General features: G+C 42.4%; 1 pseudogene; it reads right to left on the reverse strand.

Moving 5' to 3' along the window:
* The window catches only part of LOC112068160 (solute carrier family 22 member 13-like), a 52584-nt pseudogene extending 43842 nt beyond the window's left edge, over window positions 1-8742 (reverse strand).
* Window positions 8743-9047: the final 305 nt, after the last annotated feature.

The following is a 9047-nucleotide window of genomic DNA, read 5'->3' on the forward strand; positions in this document are numbered from 1 at the left end:
TACTGTCATTCATTTCACCCAGTACAATGTAACAGTGATAGGTTTAGGTTACTGTCATTCATATTCACCCAGTTCAATGTAACAGTGATAGGTTTAGGTTACTGTCATTCATATTCACCCAGTTCAATGTAACAGCAATAGGTTTAGGTTACTGTCTCATTCATATTCACCCAGTTCAATGTAACAGTGATAGGTTTAGGTTACTGTCATTCATATTCACCCAGTTCAATGTAACAGTGATAGGTTTAGGTTACTACATGATACTCTAATGTTCCCTCTACCCATCATGAGGTTGCTACAACCTAGACTATGAATGAAAGTTTACAACATAGGTGCACACAGGTCGAGAGACAAATTTGAGATGACAGACAGTGATACATGGACAGACAGTGATACATGGACAGACAGTGATACATGGACAGACAGTGATACATGGACAGACAGTGACATTCAATACCGCCTTGCACACTCTTGCCTGCATCTAGCTGATAGTGGGTGTAATCATTAGTACAACAGTGGCAAACGATAGTTTCTATTGGACAAATTCAGGTATGTTTATCCCCGTTTTGTTCCATTTGCTTCTGTTTAAGAAACGTTTTTCGACAGAATCAGCGGAATGAATACACCCCTGATCACGTGTAAACACAACTCACTTTCATAGCAGCCACGTTGTATTCCTCCTCTCAACGCTTCCCTTTGCTTTTGGACTTCAATGCACAACACATCAGCTGTATTTGACCAGGTGAAAAAAAACTTTCCAAGCCAAACCGTCACACACAGCCTATAGCGCTAAAGTAATGTCATAGTCAGCATAGCTAATATAACTAATGTGTTAGTTAACCCCCTACCTACAATCATGCAGTAACGTTACAGTGTACAGTTAGTAAGCAGTTACACCGGCGGGTCCCGGTGGCAATACATTTGTAAAACCAAAAGCTTACCTTGACGTGGAAGAGTTCCAGTGTAGTGCTGGAAAGACATCGCCAGCTAGCTAACATAGTATCCCTCTGTTATAGCCAGCTAGCTAACATAGCATCCCTCTGTTATAGCCAGCTAGCTAACAGAGCATCCCTCTGTTATAGCCAGCTAGCTAACATAGCATCCCTCCGTTATAGCCAGCTAGCTAACATAGCATCCCTCTGTTTGAGCAGGGTGTTTCAGTTTGTTTGAACTAGCTAGCTGCATTTGATAGCTAAGTAAGTGAAACTGAAAAAGAAATGACTCTCTCTCTCTATTTCTCTCTTGCTTCTCCTTCATTTTGAAAGAAATGAATTTGTTCAAAACTATTCAACTATTGTCTTTCTCTCTCTTTAAAGTCAACTACTCACCACATTTTATGCACTGCATTGCTAGCTAGCTGTAGCATATGCTCTAAGTACTAGATTCATTATCTGATCCTTTGATTGGATGGACAACATGTCAGTTCATGCTGCAAGAGCTCTGACAGGTTGGAGGACGTCCTCCGGAAGTTGTCATAATTACTGTGTAAGTCTATGGAAGGGGGTGAGAACCATGAGCCTCCTAGGTTTTATATTGTCAAGTCAATGTATCTAGAGGAGGACGGAAGCTAGCTGTCCTCTGGCTACACCATGGTGCTACCCTAAAGTGTGCTGTTGATGCTAGTGTAGACATTCATTGCAAAATAGTGTGTTTAAATCAATTATTTGGTGAAGTGATTATATTTACTATAGTTTTATTTAAAAAGTTTAACTTTTTAAATGTTTTAAAATGTATTTCTATGAAATTCACTGAGGAGGATGGTCATCCCGGGCCTCCTCTGAGGAGCCTCCACTGATCTACACAGGACATGTAGTCTAGACAGTACAGCCTGCCCTACACAGTACATGTGGTCTAGATAGTACAGCCTGCCCTACACAGTACATGTGGTCTAGATAGTACAGCCTGCCCTACACAGTACATGTGGTCTAGACAGTACAGCCTGCCCTACACAGTACATGTAGTCTAGACAGTACATGTAGTCTAGACAGTACAGCCTGGCCTACACAGTACACATGTAGACTACATGTACTGCCAAGTCTAATATCATTATGGAAACAGCTGCCAAGTCTAATATCATTATGGAAACAGCTGCCAAGTCTAATATCATTATGGAAACAGCTGCCAAGTCCCTAATATCATTATTAAACAGCTGCCAAGTCTAATATCATTATGGAAACAGCTGCCAAGTCTAATATCATTAATTTAAACAGCTGCCAAGTCTAATATCATTATGGAAACAGCTGCCAAGTCTAATATCATTATGGAAACAGCTGCCAAGTCTAATATCATTATGGAAACAGCTGCCAAGTCTAATATTATCATTATGGAAACAGCTGCCAAGTCTAATATCATTATGGAAACAGCTGCCAAGTCTTACATCATTATGAAAACAGCTGCCAAGTCTTACATCATTATGGAAACAGCTGCCAAGTCTAACATCATTATGGAAACAGCTGCCAAGTCTAATATCATTATGGAAACAGCTGCCAAGTCTAATATCATTATGGAAACAGCTGCCAAGTCTAATATCATTATGGAACAGCTGCCAAGTCTAATATCATTATGGAAACAGCTGCCAAGTCTAATATCATTATGGAAACAGATGCCAAGTCTAATATCATTATGGAAACAGCTGCCAAGTCTAATATCATTATGGAAACAGCTGCCAAGTCTAATAGCATTATGGAAACAGATGCCAAGTCTAATATCATTATTTAAACAGCTGCCAAGTCTAATATCATTATGGAAACAGCTGCCAAGTCTTACATCATTATGAAAACAGCTGCCAAGTCTAACATCATTATGGAAACAGCTGCCAAGTCTAATATCATTATGGAACAGCTGCCAAGTCTATATCATTATGGAAACAGCTGCCAAGTCTAATAGCATTATGAAAACAGCTGCCAAGTCTAATATCATTATGGAAACAGCTGCCAAGTCTTACATCATTATGGAAACAGCTGCCAAGTCTAATATCACTATGGAAACAGCTGCCAAGTCTAATATCATTATGGAAACAGCTGCCAAGTCTAATATCATTATGGAAACAGCTGCAAGTCTTACATTTATGGAAAAGCTGCCAAGTCTAATATCATTATGGAAACAGCTGCCAAGTCTTACATCATTATGGAAACAGCTGCCAAGTCTAATATCATTATGAAAACAGCTGCCAAGTCTAATATCATTATGGAAACAGCTGCCAAGTCTAACATCATTATGGAAACAGCTGCCAAGTCTAATATCATTATGGAAACAGCTGCCAAGTCTAACATCATTATGGAAACAGCTGCCAAGTCTAATATCATTATGGAAACAGCTGCCAAGTCTAATAGCATTATGGAAACAGATGCCAAGTCTAATATCATTATTTAAACAGCTGCCAAGTCTAATATCATTATGGAAACAGCTGCCAAGTCTTACATCATTATGAAAACAGCTGCCAAGTCTAACATCATTATGGAAACAGCTGCCAAGTCTAATATCATTATGGAAACAGCTGCCAAGTCTAATATCATTATGGAAACAGCTGCCAAGTCTAATAGCATTATGAAAACAGCTGCCAAGTCTAATATCATTATGGAAACAGCTGCCAAGTCTTACATCATTATGGAAACAGCTGCCAAGTCTAATATCACTATGGAAACAGCTGCAAGTCTAATATCATTATGGAAACAGCTGCCAAGTCTAATATCATTATGGAAACAGCTGCCAAGTCTTACAATCATTATGGAAACAGCTGCCAAGTCTAATATCATTATGGAAAGCTGCCAAGTCTTACATCATTATGGAAACAGCTGCCAAGTCTAATATATTATGAAAAAGCTGCCAAGTCTAATATCATTATGGAAACAGCTGCCAAGTCTAACATCATTATGGAAACAGCTGCCAAGTCTAATATCATTATGGAAACAGCTGCCAAGTCTAACATCATTATGGAAACAGCTGCCAAGTCTAACATCATTATGGAAACAGCTGCCAAGTCTAACATCATTATTTGAACAGCTGCCAAGTCTTACATCATTAAGGAAACAGCTGCCAAGTCTAATATCATTATGAAAACAGTGCCAAGTCTAATATCATTATGGAAACAGCTGCCAAGTCTTATCATCACTATGGAAACAGCTGCCAAGTCTAATATCATTATGGAAACAGCTGCCAAGTCTAATATCATTATGGAAACAGCTGCCAAGTCTTACATCATTATGAAAACAGCTGCCAAGTCTTACATCATTATGGAAACAGCTGCCAAGTCTAACATCTTATGGAAACAGCTGCCAAGTCTAATTCTTTGGAACAGCTGACGTCTAATATCATTATGGAAACAGCTGCCAAGTCTAATATCATTATGGAAACAGCTGCAAGTCTAATATCATGGAAACAGCTGCCAAGTCTAATATCATTAGGAAGATGCAAGTCTTATCATTATGGAAAAGCTGCCAAGTCTAATATCATATGGAAACAGCTGCCAAGTCTAATAGCATTATGGAAACAGATGCCAAGTCTAATATCATTATTTAAACAGCTGCCAAGTCTAATATCATTATGGAAACAGCTGCCAAGTCTTACATCATTATGAAAAAACCTGCCAAGTCTAACATCATTATGGAAACAGCTGCCAAGTCTAATATCATTATGGAAACAGCTGCCAAGTCTTACATCATTATGGAAACAGCTGCCAAGTTAAATATCATTATGGAAACAGCTGCAAGTCTTACATCATTATGGAAACAGCTGCCAAGTCTAATATCATTATGGAAACAGCTGCCAAGTCTTACATCATTATGGAAACAGCTGCCAAGTCTAATATCATTATGAAAACAGCTGCCAAGTCTAATATCATTATGGAAACAGCTGCCAAGTATAACATCATTATGGAAACAGCTGCCAAGTCTAATATCATTATGGAAACAGCTGCCATATAATATCATTATGGAAACAGCTGCCAAGTCTTACATCATTAAGGAAACAGCTGCCAAGTCTAATATCATTATGAAAACAGCTGCCAAGTCTAACATCATTATGGAAACAGCTGCCAAGTCTAATATCATTATGAAAACAGCTGCCAAGTCTATATCATTATGGAAACAGCTGCCAAGTCTAATATCATTATGAAACAGCTGCCAAGTCTACATCTTATGAAAACAGCTGCAAGTCTAATATCATTATGGAACAGCTGCCAAGTCTAATATCATTATGGAAACAGCTGCCAAGTCTAATATCATTATGGAAACAGCTGCCAAGTCTAATAGCATTATGGAAACAGATGCCAAGTCTAATATCATTATTTAACAGCTGCCAAGTCTAATATCATTATGGAAACAGCTGCCAAGTCTTACATCATTATGAAAACAGTGGCCAAGTCTAACATCGTTATGGAAACAGCCCATTGAGTCCAGTGCTGCCTGTCTGTCACTCTGTCTGTCACTCTGTCACTCTGTCACTCTGTCACTCTGTCTGTCTGTACTGTTGTGTCACTCTGTCTGTCTGTCACTCTGTCTGTCTGTCACTCTGTCTGTCTGTCTGTCTGTCTGTCTGACGGACTGAATAAGAGAGGTGGTGTAGCATCACCAGATCCCTGATAGTGGAATAAGAGAGGTGGTGTGGCATCACCAAATCCCTGATAGTGGAATAAGAGAGGTGGTATAACATCACCAGATCCCTGATAGTGGAATAAGAGAGGTGGTGTGGCATCACCGATCCTGATAGTGGAAGAAGGTGGTGTGGCATCACCAGATCCCTGATAGTGGAATAAGAGAGGTGGTATAACATCACCAGATCCCTGATAGTGGAAAAGAGAGGTGGTGTGGCATCACCAGATCCCTGATAGTGGAATAAGAGAGGTGGTGTGGCATCACCAGATCCCTGATAGTGGAATAAGAGAGGTGGTGTGGCATCACCAGATCCCTGATAGTGGAATAAAAGAGGTGGTGTGGCATCACCAGATCCCTGATAGTGGAATAAGAGAGGAGGTGTGGCATCACCAGATCCCTGATAGTGGAATAATAGAGGTGGTGTGGCATCACCAGAACCCTGATAGTGGAATAAGAGAGGTGGTGTGGCATCACCAGATCCCTGATAGTGGAATAAGAGAGGTGGTATAACATCACCAGATCCCTGATAGTGGAATAAGAGAGGTGGTGTGGCATCACCAGATCCCTGATAGTGGAATAAGAGAGTGGTGTGGCATCACCAGCTCCTGATAGTGGAATAAGAGAGGTGGTATAACATCACAGATCCCTGATAGTGGAATAAGAGAGGTGGTGTGGCATCACCAGATCCCTGATAGTGGAATAAGAGAGGTGGTGTGGCATCACCAGATCCCTGATAGTGGAATAAGAGAGGTGGTGTGGCATCACCAGATCCCTGATAGTGGAATAAAAGAGGTGGTGTGGCATCACCAGATCCCTGATAGTGGAATAAGAGAGAGGTGTGGCATCACCAGATCCCTGATAGTGGAATAAGAGAGGTGGTGTGGCATCACCAGAACCCTGATAGTGGAATAAGAGAGGTGGTGTGGCATCACCAGATCCCTGATAGTGGAATAAGAGAGGTGGTATAACATCACCAGATCCCTGATAGTGGAATAAGAGAGGTGGTGTGGCATCACCAGATCCCTGATAGTGGAATAAGAGGTGGTGTGGCATCACCAGATCCCCGATAGTGGAATAAGAGAGGTGGTGTGGCATCACAAGATCCCTGATAGTGGAATAAAAGAGGTGGTGTGACATCACCAGATCCCTGATAGTGGAATAAGAGAGGAGGTGTGGCATCACCAGATCCCTGATAGTGGAATAAGAGAGGTGGTGTGGCCATCCAGAACCCTGATAGTGGAATAAGAGAGGTGGTGTGGCATCACCAGATCCCTGATAGTGGAATAAGAGAGGTGGTGTGGCATCACCAGATCCCTGATAGTGGAATAAGAGAGGTGGTGTAGCATCACCAGATCCCTGATAGTGGAATAAGAGAGGTGGTGTGGCATCACCAGATCCCTGATAGTGGAAATAAGAGGTGGTGTGACATCACCAGATCCCTGAATGTGGAATAAGAGAGGTGGTGTAGCATCACCAGATCCCTGATAGTGGAATAAGAGAGGTGGTGTGGCATCACCAGATCCCTGATAGTGAAATAAGAGAGGAGGTGTGGCATCACCAGATCCCTGATAGTGGAATAAGAGAGGTGGTGTGGCATCACCAGATCCCTGATAGTGGAATAAGAGAGATGGTATAACATCACCAGATCCCTGATAGTGGAATAAGAGAGATGGTGTGGCATCACCAGATCCCTGATAGTGGAATAAGAGAGGTGGTGTAGCATTAGCAGATCCCTGATAGTGGAATAAGAGAGGTGGTGTGACATCACCAGATCCCTGATAGTGGAATAAGAGAGGTGGTGTGGCATCACCAGATCCCTGATAGTGGAATAAGAGAGTGGTGTGTTATCACCAGATCCCTGATAGTGGAATAAGAGAGGTGGTGTGGCATCACCAGATCCCTGATAGTGGAATAAGAGAGGTGGTATAACATCACCAGATCCCTGATAGTGGAATAAGAGAGTTGGTATAACATCACCAGATCCCTGATAGTGGAATAAGAGAGGTGGTGTGGCATCATTTGATTTACTCAAATAGGGCATCAGGCTGCAGGCTCAACAGATATTTAGTATCTGCATTGACTCATTGTCTGCCCCAACTACCCTATGATCCTACCTATGTTGCTACCCTATGTTCCTACCCTATGCTTCTACCCTATCGTCCTACCCATGATCCTACCCTATGATCCTACCCTATGATCCTACCCTATGTCCTACCCTATGATCCTACCCTATGATCCTACCCTATTCTCCATCCCTATGATCCTACCCTATGCTCTACCTATGATCCTACCCTATGTTCCTACCCTATGGTCCTACCCTATGGGGCCCTACCCTATGATCCTACCCTATGCTCCTACCCTATGTTCCTACCCTATGGTCCTACCCTATGTTCCTACCCTATGATCCTACCCTATGTCCTACCTCAGTCACCAGGCTGGTGGTCCCCTGGGGAGCCTCATACTTCCATCCATCTCTGCAGGAGATGGTACTGTTTATCCCATACTCTTCAATAGTCTCCAAGTCCAGATCCACCGGAGTGTACATCTTACAGGATTGGAACCCAGGGCCATCCTCCAGCGGTGGAAGGGTGAGGTTCAACAGCCTATCGTTGGTCAGGTTGGGTCCCTGCGTCCTGATCCAGTCGGTGTTACAGTGATGAGGGAAGTTCATTCCCGTAAACACCTGACAGAACATGTGGAACCCGTTGAAGATGTTCGGGAAGCATATCGCAGCCAACATTTGCTTCTGGAATGTTCCGAACTCCCCGACCGCTGTCAGTACCTGTCCGAACCCGGAGCTCATCTTCAGTCACAGGTGGTGCAACACACAGGCTGGAAGTGTTCATAGGAGATTGTTTGTCAAGTGTAGGTTTAACACCTTTCCATTGACAGGAGGGCATTTGTGAGCAGAAAAATTAATGTTTAATCTGTCACAACACACTCACAGGAGTGTTATCAGGTGTCACCTGGTCATCCGCGTACGTAAAATAACTCCTTACTCTACAAACCTTTAGAAAATTAATAACTTTCAAAGCCACAACAAAATACTTCATTAGTTAAAGTTAATTGATCATCTAGTGCCTTTACAGTCTATTTCATTCATTCAGCGCATTTTTAGATGTGTCCCTCGTGCTTGTTTTTGATTCCTTCAGCAGTCAGTGGGACTTTGTACCAAACGGAGACACGTGCCAAATGGAACTTTAGACCTACAGCAGATGTGTAGCCTGTTGCTCTGAGCTGGGAACCATGAGGACAAACATCTGGAACTGGGCTGTTCTAGGACTGGGCTGTTCTAGGACTGGGCGGGACAGGAACCATGAGGACAAACATCTAGGACTGGGCTGTTCTAGGACTGGGCTGTTCTAGGACTGGGCGGGACAGGAACCATGAGGACAAACATCTAGGACTGGGCTGTTGTAGGACTGGGCTGTTGTAGGACTGGGCGGGACAGGAAAC

Source organism: Salvelinus sp. IW2-2015, unplaced genomic scaffold (genome assembly GCF_002910315.2).
Source record: "Salvelinus sp. IW2-2015 unplaced genomic scaffold, ASM291031v2 Un_scaffold122, whole genome shotgun sequence".
Taxonomy (NCBI): domain Eukaryota; kingdom Metazoa; phylum Chordata; class Actinopteri; order Salmoniformes; family Salmonidae; genus Salvelinus; species Salvelinus sp. IW2-2015.